Source organism: Lissotriton helveticus, chromosome 9 (genome assembly GCF_964261635.1).
Source record: "Lissotriton helveticus chromosome 9, aLisHel1.1, whole genome shotgun sequence".
Lineage (NCBI taxonomy): Eukaryota > Metazoa > Chordata > Amphibia > Caudata > Salamandridae > Lissotriton > Lissotriton helveticus.
Window position 1 is genome coordinate 574,749,794 of NC_136070.1, and position 24,246 is coordinate 574,774,039.

Consider the following 24,246-nt stretch of genomic DNA (forward strand, 5'->3'; position numbering starts at 1 on the left):
ACTTATTGGACACCCTCAAGAGTGCGCCCGATAGCTGGGAAAGTTTCAACCTAGATCTTGCTACCTGGGAGTCCCATGTCAGATTTTCTTGGAGTGATACCCCCAGATATATAAAGGTCGAGACCCTTTCAAGGCTAGTTTCCCCCAGTTTTGGATTGGGTCTGGTTTTGGTGGGGGGGTTGAAGATCATGAACTTAGTTTTTTCCGTGTTCACCTCCAACCCATGTTGTCGACAGAAATGGCCAAAACCGTCCACAATCCTCTGGATCCCCATAGGGGATTTGGAAAGAAGGAGGGTATCATCGGCAAACATTATTGCCGGAACCCTCCTTCCTGCCAAAACCGGGGCGTCATTGTCCCCAACAGCGTCAAGATGTTGAATGACGCTGTTAATGTACAGACAGAACAGTGTCGGAGCCAAAACACAGCCCTGTCTGACACCTCGGCGGACCGGGAATTTGCCCGAGGGCTTACCATCCCTCCCACACCTCACTTGCGCAAAGTTGTTCTCATGCAGCCTAATGATGATTCTAAGGAGGTGGGGGGGAACTCCTAGCTTCTGCAGAACCTCCCATAACTTCCCCCTCGGGACCAGGTCAAAGGCTGACCTCAGGTCCACGAAGACCATGTACAATCGACCTCCCTCTAGCGTGACCGTCTTCCAATACAGGAGAAGGAGGCGAAAAATTTGGTCCATGGTCGACGTGTTCTTCCTGAAGCCAGCCTGTAGGGGGCTCATGATGTCATTGTCCTCGACCCAGTCTAGGAGATGGTCCAAGATGAGGCGCGCAAAGAGCTTTTGGGGCACATCTATAAGGCTTATAGGCCTGTAATTAGAGGGGAGCAGAGTAGAACCCTTCTTATGGATGGGTACAATCTCTGCCCCCAACCACGACCCAGGGATCGCCATACCTCCAAGAATGGCATTGAAGAGAATGAGAAGGTATGGACCCCAGATGTCCGGGTGGTGCCTAAATAGATCCCCGGGTAACCTATCCAGGCCTGGCGCCTTCCCCACTGCTAAGCGTTCTAGGGCAAGCTCCACTTCCCCCAGGGATAGTTCCATTCCAAACTCCTGAGTACCCAAGGGCAGTTGCAGCTCTGCGGCCGGGCAGGAGCTAGTATCTTGGTAAAGAGCCCCAAAGTGGGCCTCCCAGACCGCGGGGGCTATATTGGGCTCGATCGCTTTACTAAATTCCCCTGTCCCATTGTTTACTAGGGCCCAGAATTTCCGGGAGTCCCTGACTTTTAGGGCATCATGAAGATCCTGCCAGTGATTCCAGTCCCACTCGGTCCTTGCAGTCGCCAGCACTAATTTATAGTGCTTCCTAAGGTCACGTACATTGGCCTTATCTGACCCCTCTTTTATTGCTGCAATGAGCTCAGATTTTGCTGCCCTGCAATCTAAGGTGTACCAGGAGGGAACAAGGGTCCTTTTCTTTCGGATTGGGACCTCCGGATGGAATACCTCGGCCAAATCCCTCACTAAATCCTGGTGAATGTTTCCCAGTTTCTCATAGTAATCTGGGGTTCTTAGTTCATTCAGGAGAGCATCCACCTCCATGAAGCTGGGAAGTGCCAGCTCATATAATTTCTTGATGGACTCTTCCGAGCTCACCAACTTTCCCCACTTGACCCGGCGCCTGTTTGTGGTGAGGGTCAAATCCCCCAGATCTTCCCCTTGGCCAACTGGGGATGGGTCCGTCATGGGCAGGGGGCACAGGATATTTAGGCAAAGGGCATTGTGATCGCTGTCTGACCTCTTAATTACCCTGAAGTCAAGCACTTTAGGCCAGAGTGTAATGTCCACCATGATGTAATCTAGCCTCGACTCATGGCCCCTCCTATTGAAAGTACACACTGAGGGGGTATCGGAAGGGGTACGACCATTACACGCCCTCAGTGCGCAATTCAGGATAAGGGACATGAGTTGTAATGCTAGAGGGGACCAGGCTTTAGGGTGAGGAGAAGATGAGGGTGGAACCCCCCAGTGGTCATCCTCGGCCGTAAGGACACCATCCAGTAGACCTTCCAGAGGTTCAAAGTGGCAATTGAAGTCTCCTCCAAGCACCACCTTGAGGTCACCCGGAAGTTGGCCCAAGAAGGAGGCCAAATCATTTAGGGTTGGTGATTCATTTGGCGAGGCCACTGGACGCGAGTAGACGTTGACAATGGCCCACGGAGTTTTACCAGGCCATGTGAGCCGCACACACTGGATGTCCTGCGAACACGTGTAAACCTGCTCCGCCTGGCACCCAGTGTGACTCGCAATCCAGATTGCCAAGCCACCTGATGGCCTCCCCCTCCCAGCCCATTTGGCAGGGATTTCGAATACTTCAAACCCTCTCCTGGACTGAGTGGCCCTCGCCCACGTCTCCTGAAAGAGGAGTATATCACAACCACCTACCAGGCAATCCCATTCAGGAGAGCCTTCCTTGTTCGCGATTCCTGCCACATTCCAGGAGAGGATTCTCAAACCTGGATCAAGTGGCAGGGCATACCCGCAACTGCTTGGTCCTGGAAGAGCCAATTCTGGCCAGATTCCAGTTGGTGCCATTCCACTAGGCTACTAGCTGTGTCGCGTAAAAGTAGAGTTATAGATCAGGTACCCCTACACCACCATGCTCAGGGAGAAGGATTGCGACGGCGTGCTTAAAGCGCGGACGTCGACCTTGCCAAATGAAACGCGCCAGCTCAGACTGTGTCTGTTGGATCCAACCGGCCGGTGGACGGACGGGAAGGGTTTGAAACAGATAAAGGATCTGTGGCAGGAGTGTCTTTTTAGTGGCAGCTATCCTCCCTAACCAGGAGAGGGAGTGGCGCTTCCATCTCCGGAGTTCTCCGCGGAGCTGTGTGCAAAGCCTAGCATAGTTTGCCTCCATGGTAGCTGGGAATGAGGGGCCGAGGAGGACACCCAGGTAGGGGACGGTGGTGCTAGACCACTGTATAGAATGTTCCTCTTGCACCTCGACCAACGTCTCAGGTGACAGGGAGATATTGAGGGCAATTGACTTATCGGTGTTAATCTTGAACCCAGAGGCGAGCGCAAAGCTGTGCAATTCCGTAAAGAGCGCACAAAGAGATTGGACGGGGTCGGTGAGGGAGAGTAAAATATCATCAGCGTACAGGCTGATCTTGTGTATGTCCCCCCCAAATTTGATTCCTTTGATTAGGTGGTGTTGCCGGATCCTGTGCCATAATGGCTCCATGTAAAGGGCAAACAGGATCGGGGAGAGCGGGCACCCCTGCCTGGTCCCCCTGCCAATCGGGAAGCGACAAGAGGTGTGTCCATTAACGCGCACCGTGGCATTTGGGAATGTGTAGCAATTCAAGATACAAGTGCGGAGAACTTCCCCCAGACCAAAGAGGTGCAAGACCTGTTCCAAGTAGGGCCAGTGCACCCTGTCAAAGGCCTTTTCGGCATCTATGGCCAGTAGCATGCAGTCTGGTCGTGTACGCGACCCAGCTTCGATGAGGTGGAGGACTCGTCTTGTATTGTCGCTGAGGTATGAAGCCGGCCTGGTCCGGTTCCACCAGCTGAGGCATATAGGGTGCTAACCGGTTTGCCAGAATGCCTGTGTATAATTTGAAATCGATGTTTAAAAGCAAGATCGGTCAGTACGAGCTGCAGCGGGTTGCGTCTCGTCCAGGTTTCGGTATAACCGAAATTGCGGCTTCTAAAAGTTCTGCCGGGATCGCGGTAGGCTGGTCAAAAGAGTTAAAAAGATCCCGCACCTGATGGCAAAATGTTTTGTAAAAAATTGCCAGGTACCCATCTGGGCTGGGAGATTTCCCAAGTTTCAGACGTGAGACACTACCTCCTCAAGGCCAATGGGTCTGTCCAGAAAATCCGCCTGTGCCGGGTTCAGGGAGGGGAGGCACGCCCCCTGCAGGTATCCCTGACCAGCTTGTTGGTCAAGGGTGTCACCGGTGTAGAGGGACTCATAAAAGGCCCCAAAGGTCTCTGCTTTTGCCGCTTCGTCCGACACTCAGTCACCCCGGGCGGTCTGTATGGCCTGTACCCCTTGTCTCTGGCGCTGCTCCCGCAGCTTGTTTGCCTACAGGCGCCCACATCTGTCCCCCCCGTGTAGTAGGCCTGTCGAAGGCGGAGGGCCGCATATTCCGCTTTGTCCTGATCTAAAGCAGCTAGCATTTTCCTCTCTGCGCACAGTTCACACCAGGCCTGTGCTGCTCCCGTGCGCTGATGCATTTGCTCCAGCTCGCCACTCGTTGCGCTATTTCGGCCCGTTTCTGCGCTCGCTCTTTGTTGTTGGCCGCGGCGATAGATATAAATTCGCCCCGGAGGACAGCTTTAAGAGCAGCCCACTGTGTGGCCCGTGTAGTGTCGGTATTGTCATTGTGGGTCAAGTAATGCGTAATGTCGGACTTGATCCGGTCTACCATCGATGGAGTTTGGAGGAGAGTTTCTCTAAGGCGCCAGTGTCGCTGCGGCCTCGGTACCGCAGGAAAAAGGAAAGTGGCCACCATCGGGGAATGGTCAGACAGGGACGCTGGCATGATGTCTATGTCCTGTGTTCGTGGCACTAGTGGGGAGGCACAGAGAAAGTAATCAAGCCTAGCGTAGGACTTATGGGCCCCTGAGTAATAGGTATAGGAGGTGCTACGTGGGTGTAGGTGTCTCCACAGATCAATAAGGCCTAAGTCCGGAGGTGCGCCTATCCAGACTTGGAAAGAGCCCCCACCTGACCTGACCTGTGGCAGGAGCGGTCGGCCGGGTTGTGAAAGACTAAGTTAGGATCGCCCCCCAATAGTAAAAGTCGTTCAGTGTTAGCTGTGGCTGCGGCAAGTGCTTGCTGGAGAAAGGCTTCCTGTCCCTCGTTGGGTGCATATATAGAGCCCACCACTATTGTTTGGCCTGCTAGTAGGAAGCGATACACCAACAGTCGCCCCTTTATCTCCGCCTCTCGCTGAAGGACCTTGCCCGGGAACGATCTGGACACAAGTATTGCTACCCCTGCTGCCTTCTTAGAGGAGGACGAGAAAAGCTGTGTGGGGAAGGCACGGGATTTGAGCCGATGCTGGTCTTTGGGAAGCAAATGAGTTTCCTGTAGGAGGCAGAGATCAGCTGTGGAGTGCTCTAAAAGAGACAGGACGGAGGGGTTATCTAAAAGAGACAGACAGGAAGGGGTTATCTAGCCCTCTCACATTGAGGGTAAGAATTTTAAGTCTGGAGTGGGCCATCGTCTCCCAGTGTGGACTCAAGGGCTCAGTGTAGCCTGTGGGCAAAGGAACAGAAAAATAAAAAATGAAAAAAAGGAGGACAGAGGGGTGTCCTCCCCGCAAACAACCCCCCCCCCAGGGAACAACCAGAACCCCCCCCCTCGCCAACCCCTTTCACCCCCAGCCACCTCCCCCCCACCCCCATCTCAACCAAGAAGTCCCAAATGCAAGTCAGTGTGGCAAACCTGGCGAGGTCCCCCCCCCCCCCAACGCCAGGCAGACCTCCCCCTCGCCCCCCACCCTCCTCTCTAACCCCAACAAGAAACATCCCATGACAAGTCATAGTCCCAGACCTGTCCAGATATAGTTCAGGTCTGTGCTAGTATTACGTTGAGGTGCGCGTGGCTGTGGCGACCCTGATGGCCCCCCACCCGAACCCCCATTTGACCCGCTTGTTACCAGTGTAATGTCGTAACCCCCTATCTTGCTGCATCAGTTTGGCGACGCTGTGTGCTTGGAAACTTCTTGGACCGCCTGGGCTTGTTCCTGCGCCATTGTTGCTGGGTCTGGTTTAAGATGGGTCTTGGGCGAATGTCTGCGGCCTACTCGTTGCCAGCCGTTGCGCGGGGGTTGCGGTGTTCCCTCCTGTGAAGATCGAGTAGATGCCTCCTGCGTCTGCAGGTCCTTCTCACAATCAATGCCCAACAGGGCACACGTATCTTGTAGCGACCTGAGTTGATGTAGGGCCCCATTCCATTTAAAAATCAGCCGAAAGGGGTGTCCCCAAGAATATGGGATCCCCTTGTCACGCAGGAACGATGTGGCTCTCCTGAACGACTTCCGTTTGTGCAGGGTGATAGCTGAGAGGTCCTGGAATAGAGCCACCTGATAACCATGATGGTGGAGAGGCCGTTTCTGGCGGGCCACTCTCAGAATTCGCTCTTTAAGCGGGAAGTCCGGTAGGTAGGCCAGGATGTCGGGTGGGGGGGCAGGCGCACGGCGCATCAGACCTACCCTGTGCGCCCTGTCGATACGTATCTCAAAGTCATCTGTTTCCCCTAGAATCTCCCGAAACATGCCCTGGAGGTAGCCGGTGAATGTTGCCTCCTTCCGCTTTGGATGGCACTCCCCGGACCCGTATGTTGTTCCTCCGAGAGTGATTCTCGAGGTCCTCCACATGTGCCTGAAGGTCCACCTGTTGTTCCTGAAGGCGGAGGACCTCTTGCTGCAAGTGTTCCATCTCCTCGCTCCGGTTTTGTTCCGTATCTTCCATTGCCGCCACGCGTTCCCCCAAGCTATCCACGTCGCGGCGCAGTTCAAGGTGCTCCCCGGCGCGGCGCAGTTCAAGGTGCTCCCCAGCCATATCTTGTTTAAGTGTCAGAAAGTCTTCCCGCAGGGAGTTAAACAGGGTCTCTAGAAAGGATTTAGTGATGGGGGCCCCTCCGTCGTCCTGGCCCGTGGCGTCTTTCGCTGCTGCTGGGGAGGGGGGACCCTTAGGGGGGACCCTTATCTCCCTTGGGGGCACCCTTGGCCAGCATGTCTGTAATGGTGCGTCCTCCCCTGCGCCCTGTATTGGCCATGTTGTGTTGCCTGGGCTGACCCGGGGGGGCCCGGCTCGTTTGACGTCTCGGGGGTGGGGGGGAGACGCGCCCCGGTGTATGCGGGCCCCTTAGAGACGCAGGGACTACACGTCAATGTCCGAACTGTCCAGCTGTCCACTTCTCCCCACCAGCGCAGGGCGGTCGCCGGCGTCGAATTCTCTGCGTTGGGGGTGTGCTATGCGGGCCCCTTCCGCGCTCCACTCACCGGCTCAGCAGCATCAACCAGGACCCTTCCCCACTGGGTATTCAGGTCTGGCACAAGGTCCCGTGCAACCCCGGTATCCGGTCACCCCACCAGGGAAGCTTTGTTGACGCCAGCTCTCTCTGCACCGCTCCACACCCTCTGGCCTCTTCTAGCTGGGCCGATGCGGTCAGACGGTTGGCCTGTCCCACAGGCGTGTCGCAATAGGGCCCCTTGTTGCGCCAGGTCAGTCTCCTTTATCTCCCACCAGTGGAGAGCCTGGGCGCCAGCCGGTCGATGTAGGCCCCAAAGCCTGGGGCTCAATTTTCGGCCTGCCCCACCGCAGTAGATCGCTTCCCTAAGGCTATGCCAGATGCCAGTTGTCCCCGGGATCCGTAGTGCGCAGGGCCTACGCGGGGCCAACTCCCGGTGCTGCAGTGAGTCAGTTCTCTCCCTGCTGATAAGAGATCTGGAGGGGCCGTGCGCGCCCGCCCGAGATAGGCCTCACAGCCGGGGCCTCGATTTACGTGTCTCCCCAGATGGGTGCACACGCTGGCAGGGCCTGCTCCCTCGGTTTCTCCTCTGCTCGGCGGCCGAAGTCGCCACTCGCCGTCTCGCCGACTCTCCTGTCGTGGTGTCGCAGGGTGCCAGTCTCGTCTCTGCCCTCAGGAAGCCCCGCGGGGGCCAAGCGCACCCGCGTGGTGCAGGCCACAGAACCGGGGTCTCGATTCTCGGTTCCCCCCGGGCGAGCGCGCACGCCGGTGCAGGTTGTTCCGTCCACCTCTCAACTTGCTCAGCGGCCGCAGGCGCCACTCTCTCTTTCGCCGGCCCTTCAATCACCATCTCTGCCGCACTCTGCAGCGATCCATTCCGCAGGGGAAAGGGGTGGCACAGCGGGCCGGCACCGCAACTGTCGCCTTTCCAAACACGTGGGCACCAGAAGCACTATCGTAGTCAGGTTCGGTGCCCACTTTCACGAGGGTTATAGCTATTTAGGGGCCTCAACGGGGGTCCGGGCTGAGGAGCTGCACCACTACCCGTCTGCTCCGGCCGCCATCTTGACCACCGATGTGGTCTTTTTAAACCATACTGCTTATGTTTTGTATGGATATAAGCAATCAACATTGAAATGGTTCCCTTCAGGGCCCTGTAGTCATGGCCTTAACTTTTCAGGTAAAACCACTCGCTGATTTCTGAATAGTGAGTGAGAGATCGTTATGGTAACCATGTTGTTTCTGCTTACATTTCACATGCTTTACTCAACGTTGCATTTCCTATGAGTTTTTGCTTTAACTTTTATTTTTAGGCAGCATATTACTCTTATCAAGTGCATAATTTGAATTGAGCCACATCCAAGTGTTTATAGCAGGCACAATTAGGTTGTAGCTGAAGGGAGTGAGAGTTTCTCTCATTGGGGCAGTATGGTGTTCAGTGGGGGAGAGGATGTGGCACTATGGCCAAAGCTGTCGAATTTGGGACTGGGGAACCGGCTTGAGCTTTCATGACCAGTCCACCAGACCACGCTACTGAGGGAGCATATTCCCATGCCAGACCTTAGAAGGCCTGATGTCTTAGCACAAGCAGGTGTACCCTAGTGGTGTTAACTGTGGGTTAACCTTGAAGTCCTGTCCACCATAATCCATACTGAAGTTCATCTCCAGTCTTGCGGGCAGGCCTACGAAGTAGTACACCCTAGAGCAACAGTGATTCTGTCCCTGTGACTCTTGTCACTGAGGTCACATGAAGCTTGAGCATGTTAGGGCAGTGCAAACGGTGTGACCGCACTGGGTACCTATTTTGGGTGGGTGCGTAGTGTTTGCAAGTATATTATGGTTTAAAAAACATTGCTGCCTCCTTCCTTGCCTCCAGCAATTTTCAACAACAATAAAAATGTCATGATAACTTCGGTGAATAATGTTCTTCCCAGAGAGAGATCGTCGATTTGTCTAGTGGAAGGGTTGACTCCTGGAAAGGTAGCACAGAGGGTTAATGATCACTGGGGGCACCAACAAACATTGTTGCACAGGGCGCCACCAGCACTAAAGTCGGCCCTGCCATCGAGGCCAGTCCGCCTCACCCATTGGTACCTCCTTTGGCCTGGTTTCAGCAGTAGTAGCTGCAATTCACCAAGGATCGGCAATGCAGGATTTGCACGCACACCAAACTAAGCTTGCAAACTTCACAGCCTCTCTCCTTCATGCACAAGCACTTTTAACATGTGCCACCTGCTCTGGAGCCACTGGAATTATGCAGCAATGGGTGACAAAATGATGCAGCAGTGCTGACTAAATTATGCAACAAAAAAAAAGCTGTAATGCAATATATTTTCTTATACTTTATCATTTAGACATTTTTACACATGTTAAGTCTCTGCAAAGATTCTGCCTCATTAGTATCAGTATAACATACAAATGCAGCAGTGAGAAAGGTGATTAGTCAACTTTGCAAAGGGCCGTCCACTTTGCAGCAACTCAAGTCACGTTTTTAGTACCTTTTTATCCGTTTGAGCTACAAAAAGTATCAGTTAAAACTGTAAGATTATGCAGTGGATGATGTATTATGTAGCAAATATGGAAGAGCCATAATTATATAGAAAACATTTGCAAACTAGGATATTTTGCCATTCATGTTTGAGCTGCTCTTGTGGAAGAAGGGAGGAGAAGTGCTAATGAGAGAAATTGCATGGCTTGGAGACAAATGGCTTGTGATTCCACTTTTAAGCATATTTGGGACATTGTGTGATTGGAAATATATCCCACTTTGTGAATGTAATTAAATGCCAATAACTCCTATTAAACCTTAAATAATCAAGTATATCCATTGGTTGAATTAAATAACACAATAATCTGTAATAGGTCGGTGAAATGCCAAACAAATACTAAAAATTGGGATGCTTGGTACATTCTGGCCACACCTCTGACTCCGCCCACTGATCCAATCCTTGGGTTATCCCCGCCCTCCGAGTCTCCACCAACAGTTCCCATACTTTTTTCCCCCCACTTCGACCACTGGGTATAAGGGTTCTAATTTCACTTTTAAAAATTACTTCTCACTACAGTGCTATAATGTGACATACTAATGTCAAGGGTTCCACTTGTTAAAGAAACACTTTTTAGAATTTTGAAGAGATATCGTATTTTACGTGAAGTTTGTTGGGCAATTTACGTGGCAATCATTTTCAAAGCTCGGCTTGTGCATGGGTTCTAAAAGCCAAACCAGACTCTTGGGTCGGTCGTCCTGTTTATTTGCTGGCTCTCCCACCTCTAATCTGTAGAAGTAATACTCTGTTGACACTTCCCAATGCTCAGCTGCTTTTTACATGTACCTGGATATATTCTTGATCTAACGGAGCTATCCAAAGAAAATAAAAAGTAAGTTTTAAAAAGCTGAATTTCAACAGGTCCCTTTTTTTAAGGTGTCAATAGTTTTCACACTCCTCAGTGAAGTTGTAATGCTCCCCATCAGCACAGGTCTAAAAAGCCAGCCATATTTTGTTTGGTCCATGCCCAAGACAGACAGAGAGGAGTCAGAAGGGATACAATTACGACTACAAAACTGTGCATCCTTGTGTATATGGACTGCCTAAAAGTCACAGTGAGGCCATTAACATCCTGTAGACCTATAATTTGTTCACAGGCATGCATAATGTATGTTTAGTATGAGTGAAAATGAACGGGTCTTTGAGCTCCAAAAAAAGAGGCAGAACGACACTCTGTACCGTGACAACCAGGGCTGCCTCTGTAAGTCTCCGCACCAAACAAACTTGGTAGGAAGAACACATTGAAAAACTCTACTGAAGCATTCTCCTCCTATATGCAGGTATACTATATCAACTGCTTAAACACTCAGAAAAAAAGGTTACTGACGGGAGTTAAGCACCCTTGTTCCCCGGGGAATTATATTCTCAGCCTTCAAGTCCTCAATTGTAGCTTCGCACTGCCGTACCAGCTCTCGAAGCCCCTCCGACTACTCCAACAGCTCCCTGTCCCAGAAATCCACCTCCGCCATCTTCTTCTTGCAGCTCTCGCTGACGCTCTGTGATTGGACCATGAACTTTGGCCAAAGTTTATGTGTAATGTTTTGTGAACAAGCGGGAAATAAATACTGAACATGCGACGTAAGGGATTTTCTATCATACAGTTTTTCAGAACTCTAGAACGAACGCAGTAACTCCTTAACTGCGTGCCTCTAATGCTGAATGATTCAAACATTGATTCAAACATTCTCCCCCAGTCAAGAGATCTGGGTTAATTCCATACTTGTTCTGGAATGCTGAAAGATTCAAACATTCTCCCCATGTCAAGAGAACTGGGTTAAATCCATGTCTTTTGCCCACTACACCACCCCAGTTTGGCCCCAGCCCTATGCAAATCAGTCTTGACCCTGTGCCTCATGGAAACAGTCCAGACAGACTGCCATGGGAAACTAGTATCCTGGGACCGGTTTCAGGGTATGTCACCCTTCATCAGCCAGGCTTGCTTGAATCCAGTGGTACAGTGAGCAAGGGACCCACGTCTGGGCATACCCGTCCCAATTAGGGCGTAAAGTGTAACTGCAACAAATTATGGACGGAATGCTGAATGATTCAAACATTCTCCCCCAGCCAAGAGATCTAGGTTAAATCCATCGTTCTTTTGCCCACTACGCCACCCCAGTTTGGACCCAGCCATATGCAAATCAGTCTTGACCCTGTGCCTCATGGAAACAGTCCAGATCGAACTGCCAAGTCAGGTCCTCCTTGCAGGCACAACCACGTTGGAAACAAGATTACCCCCCAGCCCTCCTCTGACTGCCATTTCTGCTTCAGACACAGGTAAATATATTTATTTGGGAGAGAGAGTGTATGAAAGGTCTGACTCCGAACGCTGAGGTGAGGGCGGTGGCGACCAAGTCTACTGTCTTTAGTAAGAGAATAACTTTATTTGCTTTGTTTCCAGAATGTTCTGAAGACGTTTGATTAAAGGATGGTGCTCTCCTGCCATCTGTTGTCATATTTAGGTGATTGCAATCGCATTTGTAAGCAAAAGATACCAATGTTGGAAGGGAAACTTTCTTCAAAAACACAATTGGTTCTAGCTCGATAGGAGAGAGCTCAGGGGAAACGCAACCGGTGCTAATGTTTAGGCCTGCAAACCTCGGAGAACCAAAATGTAGACCCAGAGACATACAAAAATGTGTGGGTGCACTGGAAGAAAAGGCTTCAGTAGCATCTGTGCAAGAGCCACCAAAAGACGGCGCCAGTACTTAAAACCGGTACCACACTGCCATCTAGTGACTTTTTCCTCAGTAACACGTTTTCACTAGTTGAATGTGCAGAGAAATGGAGCCCTCCCTCCCCAGTTTGTATGGCGAGCTGTCTGTTTATTCGAGAACTGCAGTGCTGCCCGCAGGTTTTGTAGAAACAAACGGTTTGACTCTTTGGCCTTTTTTCGTTTCATTTTGTTCCTCTAAAGCTATAAACCTGGACCTTACAATGTCGAAGCCTAGGCCTGCATCGTGTCCATTCTTACAGTATGTTGGCTCTGTCTTGCGGCAAGCTCTGAGATAACTCTATTGATAATTCCATTTTGACAGCCGTTATTTCTTCTCTTTTCTCGGATCCCATCCTTTCTTGGGTCACGGTCGGTGCTTAATTTGTAACATAATAAGTGCTGGTGCCCAAAGCTCTACTCAGAAGTCCGCCGCAGGCTCTAATAAATGTCCTGGTACATAATATCAAGGCTGCATAGTCCTGAATTCTCCTCATACTTCTTAATTCTCTTGCCAGACACTCCCTGCCTCTTTATCACACTCTTGCAGGCTCCTGCTTTCTCCTCTGACATTTTCCCGTCTTCTCTTCCTTCTTCTTTCCCTTTGGTGTATTTTTCCGTCTTTCTCTCGGGGAATGTCTGATTATGAAAAATGTATGCAGAAGGACCCCTCTCGCCCCAAAAATGCATGGCAGTGAACTCGACCAGCAACCATCCCTCAAATTAAGCATTGGGGTGGACATACCAGAAAGTGCTAGTAAGACAACAGTAGCTCTCTGGCCATATGGCCACCAGCTTCTTAGTGGCGATCTATAGCATATTGAGGTTATACCCACTAAGACCCTCATTGTTCTGATGCGGACTCAGAACAGGGACTATGTCATATGCGGGGAGGTGTTAAGGTGTGGTTAATATTGTGTATGGGATAATGCAGTGTGTGAGTGTATGCTGAGGAATGAAGAAGTATTTGATTGCGGCTGTTGTGTGGCGTATTTCATTTGCATGCTCCCAGGATTAAGAAGACGCTGCATGTGGTGATCTGTAGTGGATACTTGCCCTCAAAAAAACATGGCTGTTCTCCCTGAGAGTTTGCAACGGTACGAAAAACTGCTCCTACATGCCACGTTTGCCTCACATCGATGCAAAGCAGTCTGCAATTGGTACATGTGGAGTCAAAGGTCTGCTCCAGACTATACACAGCCAAAGGGAAAAAAAAGTGAAGGCCCTACAGAGGAGCACATTTAAAATGTCAGGTGAACCTGTAGATTGAAAGCTGCGCTACAACCTAAAAATGGAGCACCTACTCAAACGAAGGAGAAAACAAATGGCAGGGACAATCAAGAATGAGAAACAGAGAATGTACTTATCGTTGAGGACAAGTGAAGCATATTACAACCTCAGATCGAGTATGGTGATCCAAGTTCAAGCACAAGGGCTGTAGTTGCAGAAGTCACCGGGTACAGCTAAAGCTGTCCGAACAGCACAAGCGCTCTATGGCGGAAAAAGAGAGCACAAAATACAATTCCTGAAACCACCACCGCCTTTCGACACCTATAGGAAGCAGAACATTAGTGCTAGGTGGGCTTCGTGGATCGAAACATATAATAACTTTATAGATGCACTAGAAGAAGAAGATAAAAAGAAGCTCATCAAATATTTAAAACAACTCTTGCAGGTGATGGGAGTGAAAGAAAGGCTAAGGAAAGTTTCACAGAATGATGCAAAATCATACCAGAAGGTAAAAGAAGCACCAGAGGCCAAGTTCAACCAAATGCAGACTATGAAAGGTATATATTTAACCAAGCACAACAGGTTGGTGAAACAATGGACAGATTTACTGAAAGACTTGATACACTCATTACAAATTCTCTGATTTCACTGACAAAGAAGCCATGCGCCTCAGAATCATTGACAATCGCCTTGCATATTAGTTTAGAAGGCACATGTTGAGAGAAACAGACAGCTTGGATAAAATGCTGATGGCTGCGTGAGCAGAAGAATGAGCAGAACAAGCTGCTGAAACGGAAGTAGGAACAGTCCACAATGAATCAGCCTTGGCTGTGAAAAGCAGGCAAAAGCAAGATTCCTCTGTTACGTGGGAGAAAAAAAAAATCAAGCTGTTCAGAAATCTCTCTAATGCAGGAGGTGAGCAAGATTATGATGGAACAATCACAGTCCCAAGCCTGTACTTTGACCCCAGATAAATCCCAATTTTGAATGGATTAATACAAGCTTGTCAGTATTAGAATGAGACATCTTTTATGCTGGTTACAAGAGCCTGCAACCGCCTGCACAGAAGATGAGCCCCCACCCCACCCCACCTCCCCTCCCCCAAAAGGAGGTCAGGGCATAACTTATCTAAGGATGCAGGTCAGATGCCCTCAAACGACACATACTACAAAAACCTGGAATGTCACTAGACAATATCCTTATACTTGACAGGTCACATGAACTGTAGATAGAGATCGCATTCAGCAAAGTGTCGTTCAGGGAAAGGGTGAGCGACTGAAGCCTCAGCAACCAACACCAAAAGATGGCCAGCACGGACCCCCAAATCAACAGTGGTAGATGTGACTGAAGAGAAGGCATGTTGATATTATGGACATCCCACACCCTCTCCAAGAATGCCCGGCAAAAGGCATTATATGCTCCACGTGCCAACGCCCTAATCACTTTGCAAGGGTTTGTAAAGGTGGAATGATGCCTGATGGGAGCCTCTGGAAGGAGACCACAACAATCCCCAGAGCTCTGTTGGTGGCCTAGGGAACTGCCATCCACAAGTGGGATTCTTCCTCTATGGAAGACAGCTTTGAGGAAGGATAAGATAACAAATTATTCCTAATATCATGGATGATATGGAAGCCAGGGAGGACATGTCAAGCTGAGACCCACCTGCGAATCACTCAGGGACATAGATAATATCCTTGATAGACACTGGTGCTTCAGTAAACATGTGCATTTTGATGGACTGCACTCTTATCCAACTGTGCTACCCATAAAAACCAAGATCATAATATATGAAGCTGCACAACCCATTCTACTAGCATATGTATTCAAGTGTCCTATCTCACGAAGAATCAACGTGCCATTCCACATTCTGCGTTGTTACCCATTGGATAGAGATGCTGCTTAGCTGCTGCACTGCAGATGAACTACGACTAATGAACAAATTATTTACCCTTAGTATCGCATTATCTGGTAGAGACTATCTAGCTGCAGATTCCTTACCTTTGAATTTCCTAGGCGTCAGTCTGGATCCGGAATATTTTGCTGAGCAATACCCCTTGTGCACGCCATTTGTCTCCGTGTGACGTCGTCTTCATCGTTTGAGTTGGTTATGACATCGCAGTACCTATATAGGTGCCACCCAGGCACGCGGATGTCAGTACATTTAGTTTTTTTCCACACCAGAAGTGCAGAGCCACGAAGTAACTGACATGGATGTGTGTAAAACTAGGGCCCTGAATAGGGGAGTAACCCTAGCTCTACAACATTAGTCCGCACAGCAGGGAGGCATGGGTGGGACTGTAAGGAATCTGCAGCTAGATAGAGTCTCTACCAGATAATGCATTGCCGAAGTTAAGTAACTTGTTCATCTGATAGAGACTTCTAGCTGCAGATTCCGTACCATTAAATAAGATACCCAAGCCATACCATCCCGGGGGAGGGTTGCAGACCAATACCTCAAACTAGAAAGTCCTACTGGACTGAACGGTCAAAAGGCCCGTCTCTGCAGACTTGATTGTTTAGGCAGTAATAGTTGGCAAATGTGTGCAATGATGCCCAACTGATGTCCAAGACTGGGACACCCCGTGCCAAGGCCATAGTCGCAGCCTTTCCCCTGGTGGAATGGGCTCTTAATCACTCAGGGGGCTGCTTCTTTGCCAGGGCAGAGCACATCTTAATGTAGAGAACCCAGCGAGAGATGGTCCTTTTCTGCACTGCCATTCCCTTCTTAGCTCCCATATAACCCACAAAGAGTTGGTTGTCCACCCGAAACTCTTTAATGCAGTCAAGGCAGAATGACAATGTTCTTTTTGGTTCCAGTCGGTGGAGACGCTCCTCTCCCTTTGAGGGATGCGGGGGAGCAAAGAAGGTGGGCAATGTGATGAATTGACCAAGATGGAATGAGGTCCCAACTTTTGGCAAAAAAGAAGCACCATTTTGTCTTGAAAAGACATCAGATAGGGAGGCGAGCAAGATAACGCCTGCAACTCACTCACCCTCCGGGAAGATGTAATCACCACTAACAAGGCTGTTTTGATGGTCAACAGCTGGAGGGGACAATTGTGTAAAGGCTCAAAGGGAGCACACGTCAGGTAGGTGAGGACCAAAATAAGGTCCCACTGTGGAATAACAAAGGGCCTGGGAGGAAACAAGTGAGTCAGCCTTTTTAGAAATCTATGTACAATAGGAAACTTAAAAAGAGAAGGCTGGCCTTGCAGCTGCAAAAAGCAGACAGAGCGGAAAGGTAACCTCTGAGAGTTCCTAAAGAAGAGCCCTGGTGGGCAAGGGTCAGAATGACTAAAAGAACAGTAGAAAGAAGCAGAAAGAGGGCCAATGTACCTTTATGTACGTATAATACAAATTTCTGCCAACCGCAGGCATATGCCGTCTTAGTTGAGGGAAGTTTGGCCGCCAAAATAAAGTTGCATGCTTCAGGAGGTAGGTCAAAAGCCATCCATTGCTGAAGCTCAGTCTCCACACATGGAGGCGCAGAGTTGACCAATTTGGGTGGAGGACCCTCTCCAGTTGCTGCTGTGACAGAAGATCTCCAGAAAGAGCAGTCTGATTGGAGGATTGATGTTCATTTTTAGAAGCTCTGGCTACCAGACTCTCCTCGTCCAGTCTGGAGCCACAAGAATGACTTGGGCCTGGTCGCTCCTGATCTTCTCCAGAACCCTGGTCAGGAGTGGTATAGGCGGAAAGGCGATAGCCGCCTTGGAAACTCCAGCGCGCAGTACTGCTGAGACTGCGTGTTCTCTTCGGAGGTGAACAAATCTAACCAAGGTTCTCCCCACTGCTGAAAAAGAGCTTGCGCCACCTCCGACTGGAGCTGCTATTCGTGATCCGCTAGGCATCAACGGCCGAGTTCGTCCCCCTGGTGTTCAGAGACCCTTTCAGGTGTTGAACTACCAGGGTTATGCCCTACTGGTCCAGCCATGCCCAGAGATGCCGCGCCTCTTGACAAAGGGTCCACGACCACACCCTGCCCTACCCTGCCCTGCCCTGCCCTGCCCTGCCCTGCTTGTTGCAGTACCACATGGCGGTGGTATTGTTCGTGAACTCCTGCACTAACTCCTCCTTGACAGAGGAAAGAAATGCCTTCAATGCCAACTGAATCAATCGGAGCTCCAACAAATATATGTGGAGCCCCGACTCAGCTGGAGACAGTGTCCACTGATCTAAACCTCTCCCAGATGGCAGCCCCATCCCAGAAGTGACTCATCTATCATGACTGCGAGATCTGGTTGGGGAAAGGAAAGGGGTCAGCCGCTGACCCAATCGCAGTTCGTCAACCACCAATGCAGATCTTTTGCAGTCCCTTCTGGGATCTGAACCACATCGGTGGAATTTCCCTAATGCTGTGCCCACTGGAACTTCAAATCCCACTGCAGAGCCCGCATTCACCACCTGGCATGTTTTACTAACAGGATGCAGGAGGCCATGAGGCCCAAAAGCCTCAGAGTCAGTCTCACCGAAATCCAGGATAGAGGCTGAAATATCAGTATCCTAGCCTGAATATCCTGGACTCGCTACTCAGGAGGATAGACCCGAAACTGCACTGTGTCCAGAACAGCTCCGATGAAAGGGAGCATCTGAGAAGGAGTCAGGTGTGACTTCAGCACATTTATAGAGAACTCCAGCGAATGCAGGACGTTCGCCATGGTTCGAAGGTGGGAGACAACTGCCTGGGGTGAGGACATCATCAACAGCCAGTCGTTGAGGTAGGGGACAAATGTCACCCCTAATCTGCATAGGTGAGCTGCAACCACAGCCATCACCTTGGTGAACACCCGAGGGTTGCTGGTTAGGGCAAAGGGAGCACGGTAAACCGAGTGTTCGCAGCCTACCTTGAACCGCAGGTAACACCTGCGGCCCGACAGAATGGGGATGTGAAAATAGGCAACACTACCATCCAGTCTCCTTGGTCTAGGGCAGACAAGACCTGAGCCAGTGTGAGCCTCTTGAATTTCTTTTTCTTGAGAAAGAGATTGGCGGTACGAAAATCCAAGATGGACCGTAGCCCCTTGTTTTTCTTCAGATTCAGAAAGTAGTGGAAATAACAACCACTGCCTACTTCTGAACCTTCCGGGATCCTTTCTATAGCTCCATTTGCCAAGAAAACTGTACCTTCCTCCTGGAGCAATTGTAAATGATCCTCAGTCAGCCGTTCCTGATTTGGGAAAGGGAAAGGGAAAGGGAAAGGGAAAGGATAGCCCTCCTGAATGATCTGCAAGACACCCTTGTCCACTGGGGGAGATGATGATGGATTCTCCCACCAACTGGAGTGGTGTGGTCTTGCAGAGTCCGACTAATAGTGCCTGGAGGCTGCAACTGCCGAAGGCAGGGTGGGTGATGACTTCTGGCTTCCATTCCTAGGCCAAGATGAACAGCTTCAACATCCCCACACAGCTTGGGAAGCCTGCGCAGGATGGTGGCTAGGATAGAGCTGACGTGGCTAGAAACCCCTTCCGTTGCCACAAAAGGAGTGTAAGGTAGACTGGCCATGAGGAGTAATAGAGGCCCAAGGATCTGGCCGTAGCTCAAGAGTTCTTGAACCTCACTAGGGCCAAATCTGCCTTTTCCCCCCCAAAAAGGCGGGTCACATCAAAGGGCATTGTCCATCAGATTTGCCTGGACATCCCCCGAGAAGCCAGTTGTCCTAAGCCATGCATGGTGCCTCAAGGCCACTGTCGTGGAAATCAATCTGCCCAGCGAATCTGTTGAATCAAGGCCACACCTGATGGTGAATTTTGCTGCATATCTCCCGTCCTAACAGCTTGAAAGAGCACAGCCCAGGCCTCCTCCGGGACTTGTGGCAGCACTTGCGCAACAGTCTCCCAAAGGGAGTTGGAGAAGCGGCCCAATAAGTACACGGTATTCACCGAACTCAATGCCAGGCTGGAAGAAAAAAACATTTTCTTCCCAAATTAATACAGCCTCTTGGATTCCCTATCTGGAGGGGCGGAAGGGAATGCACCCTGGGATGTAGAGACCTGCACCACCAAACTTTTTGTGGTGGGTGTTGGCTGATGAACTTTGGGTTGCCTAGAGCTGGGCGTTGGCAGCAGGCACTTGTCCTATTCCTAGGAGCCCCTGTTTTAGGCTTGGACCACATGCCTTGAAGGACATCAGTAAGTGCGTCATTGAATGACAAAAGGGGTTCTGAGGTGGAAGCCTCAGGTTGAAGCATTTCAGTCAGGAGATTAGTCCTGACCTCCACTGAGGGCAGCTCAACTCCAAGGACCTCAGCTGCCCTCTTAACCACCATAGCATAAGTTGTCCCCTCCTCCATAGCCACATTTGGCGGAGAGAGCATGCTGGCCAACTGGCCTCCCCAAGTTCCCCATACCAATCCAACTGCTCAGCAGAGTCATCCTGGTGATCTAGAGGGTCCATAGAACCCTCCCATTCCTCTCCCAAGCCTAACACATCCACAAAGTGCTCAGGTAACAACATAGAACCTTTGGGTTTAATCAATGTCGGAATCATCGTCAAGCAAAGTTGTTCCGGCTCTGTGTCATCAGGGATGAGGATGGGGCCGGCGCCACAAGCACCGACTTCAGGTCAGATGCCGGAGAAAATTGCAGTGGGATGACCGGCATCGCCCCGGATATGGGATCGGATCCCTGAGGCCCCACCGATGCCATGGCCGGAGCCGACAGCATCGAATCAGATGGGGCCCCTCCTGACCCCACAGGGCCTGAAGGCTCACCAGAGGTGTCAGCCCACTCAAATACACAGTGTAAGGTCTTGTAAATCACTTTAATCTGAGTGGGGGTAGCTCCTGGTCTGGAAAAGAGGCAAGGCGTGAAGTCGACCCTGGCTCCAGCTCCGCAGAACCATGCTTAGAGCATCGGTGCTTCTTCCTTCATTGACAAACGACATTTGAGGTGAAGACGAAGTCCGCTTGGACTTCTTCTTGTGCCACTTTTTCTTGTGCCACTTCCCCAAGTGTCCCGACGACCTCGAGTGGGATAAAGAGGACTACCGGGAGCGGTCCCGCGACCTCCTTTCCCTCGATCGGGACCGGTACCTTCAGAGTCTCGCTTGATGCTGTTGGGCCGTAAGGAGCTTCAAAGCCCGCTCCCTCACCGTCTTAGAAGCTATGGCCTGATAGTCCGAGCACGACTTCGAATCATGGTCGCGCTCGAATCAGCATAGGCATACGAGGTGGAGATAAGTGACCAACATTGTGCGGGGACGACAAAATGTCAAGAAAAAACCTGTCAAAAAGCGACAGAGGGACTGCTCTTCCCGGATCGGCACTTAACTGGCGCGGAAGAAAAGAACTGATCTCTGCATGCCTAGGTAGCGCCTATTTATGTATCACAACATCATAACCAACGCCAACGATGCGGACGATGTCACGCGGACCCGAATTGAGCCACCCGACGGCACGCGCAAGGGGTATTGCTCAGCAAAAGTTTCCGGATTCAGCCAGACGCCTGGGAAATTCAAAGGTAAGGAATCTACAGCTAGAAGTCTCTATCAGTTTGCAGTAACCATTTGTGAAGCATGGAAGTACTGATCAGCTTCCAGCACCTCTTCCGTGGGCTTGCTCGGCTTCGGGTATCACCAGCCTCATTAGACAAGCCTTACAGTGAAGCCTGTCACCCTCCGCCACTGACAAATTTCTTTAAAACTATATCCTGCTGTGAAAGCAGAATAGCAAAAACTCGAAGACCTTGGTGTCATCAAAAAAGGTCACAGGCTTCATCCACTGGGTATCCCCATTGGTTGTGGCAAGCAAGTCCAAAGAGCCAGAGAGCATCTGGATATGCACTGACATGCGTTTTCCCAACAGAACCATAAGGAGGGAACGGCATATCTCGTCAGTCATTGATTAACAAATTACTGATCTGAATAGAACCCAATAGTTCTTAAAGGTAGATTTAATCTCTGGATACCATCACCTTGCACTTACAGAGGAGATACCACCTTCTAAATAGTGTCATGTCCTTGGTGGAAGATGTGTTTCAGATTGCGATTAGGGACGTTCTGCCAAGCCTGGAAGGTTTCCTTAATGGCAGTGATGATATTCTGATCATTGTCTCCGAAACACCAGAAGAGACTCAGATTAACCCTACAAAGAATTGCAGATATGGGTCAGACTCTCAAACAGAACAAATGCAAGTTCCTACAGCATGACGTTTAATTCTACGGGACTCTATAAAAGCTAACCCAGAAAACGCATCCCTGGGTCAGGGGAAAGGCAGAAGAGGCAGCATTTCACAACATCAAAGAAGCACTACTACAAAATACAACTATGGCATACTTCGATCCTGCCAAGGAGACAAAGCTTATATTAGAAGTCAGCCCCATCAGACTAGAAGTTGTCCTACTGCAACCACTGAAAGGGATGAATGAAGGGCGATTGGCTTTGCAAGCAGTGCACTAACCAGTACAGAGAAATGCTTTGCGCACATACGGAAGGATTCCCTTACCATCAAATGGGCTTGTGCACACTTCCACCTTTACCTGTATGGACGGTCCTTCAAATTAACCACCAGCCCCAAACTCCTCAAACCAATATTCTCTAGCACATATCCCCATCCTCCACTGATGATTGAAAAGTGCCCCCCTACCCAGTATCAGAAGAATCAGTTCACTCTAGGGTACAAGCCTGAATGCACAAATGTGGCTGACTACCTTTCACAACACCCCAAGTCTGAACAGTTAACAGTAGCGTGTGCAGGAGTGGGAGCTGAAGAATATGCATAATGCATCACCACTGTGAAGGATTAGTTACTTACCTGTAATCCTAGTTCTCTTCCAGGGGTATCCTCATCAAAGTCATAAACATTAGAATATTCCCGCCCATGCACGGGACCCCAGAAACACTATTTTATATGTGCCCCACATATACATATACATATATATATATATATATATACACACATATACATATACATATACATATTAACCCTGGGCGTCCGAATCGGCTACGCCCACGGAGTAGGCGTAGTGTTGCCTTCTACGCATTTTGCGTAGACAGAGTAGCCGGCAACACTACGCCCACTCCGTGTGCGTAGCCGAGTCGGCCGCCACCCGCCTCCCTCCCGCCCTCCCCTAGATACATTATTTAAGCAATTACCCTGAATAAAACAACTTTAAAGCACTTACCTTGTCCGGGGCTCGTCCGGGGCTCCCTCTTTGAATAGCGTCCTTTCCTGGATACCAATGCACATGCGCGGTCGCACGCGCATTTCTGGGGAGAAATGCGCATGCGCGGCCGCCCGCGCATGCGCATTGGTATCCAGGAAAGGACGCTATTCAAAGAGGGAGCCCCGGACGAGCCCCGGACAAGGTAAGTGCTTTAAAGTTGTTTTATTCAGGGTAATTGCTTAAATAATGCATGTAGGGGAGAGCGGGGGGAGGTGCGTAGTGGGGCTACGCGGAGTGCGGGAGTGGGCGTAGCTTCTCGCCCTCTCCCGTAGCTCCGCGGAGCCCCACTACGCCCACTACGCCCACCCTTAATACATATATATATAAAAACATGCAATAGCAGCCTAATCACATCACATCTGGAATATGCTGTGAAGAATTTCCACCATACATGAATAATATGCATTAGAAACATGAGAAACAACACAAAAGATTGTTTAAAAACTGTTTTAATGCTTAGGCAGCAGCAGAAATTCTTATAACACCCTGAAAGCATAGAAAGCTCCCAGGCTGCATTGCAAATACACAGTCTAAAAAGACTGAAAAGCTAACCTGTAGCTGTATACAAAGAAACTGACACCGTGCCTTTAAGGCACCCATGACCCCCGGTATCCCATCATGCCTCAGGGGTGACAGTTAGGTCAGTTGTTCTTTTCGGAGACTGAAACAAACCCAATAACAAAATAGGTTAACAATATCTCCTTATTAAAGAATATCCTTTGCCAGGGGAGGCGGGAGGGTTGCTTATGACTTTGATGAGTATACCCCTGGAAGAGAACTAGGATTACAGGTAAGTAACTAATACTTCTCTTCCAGGGGATCCTCATCAATAGTCATAAGCATTAGAATAGAATAGCGAGCCTCTCCTCATCCCTGTGGGCAAAGGAATGACAAGACAGTAATCTCATCAACAAGCCTGAGCAGGCTATAGGCTACCCAAACAGATTTCTCAAGGAGGCTTGCCCTACTTGAGTATCGGCCCTGAAATCAGATTCGAGACAGTAATGTCTCGTAAAGGTATGAACTGATTTCCAGGTTGCAGCCTTGCATATTTCTGACATCGGAATGTCATGTAAGAAAGCAACTGTAGCGGCTTTCCCTCTAGTGGAATGCGCTTTGGGTGACACCAATAAAGGCTTGCCTGCAAGCTGATAGGCCAACTTAATGCAAGAGACAATCCATCTGGAGATGGACCTCTTGGCCGCTGGAAAACCCATCCTCATTGAACCATAGTTCACAAACAGTTGATCCGTTTTCCTGATCCCTTTAGTCTTTTCCAAATAGAACTTGAGCACTCTCTTAAGATCCAAGGAGTGCAGTGACCGCTCGGCTGGGGTCGTAGGATTTGGAAAAAACGAAGGGAGGGAAATAGACTGATTTATATGAAAATCAGAAACCACTTTAGGCAAGAAAGATGGATGAGACCTTAGGACTACTCTATTGTGGTGGAAAACAGTAGATGGTTCCTTCGCACAGAGCGCTTGTATCTCGCTTACTCTGCGCGCTGAGGTAATCGTCACCAAAAAGGCCGCCTTCCAAGAGAGATGTTGTAAAGAGGCCTTGTGGATGGGCTCGAAAGGAGGTGACATTAACCTGGATAGAACCAGGTTCAATTTCCAAGGAGGAGAAGGATTTCGCACAG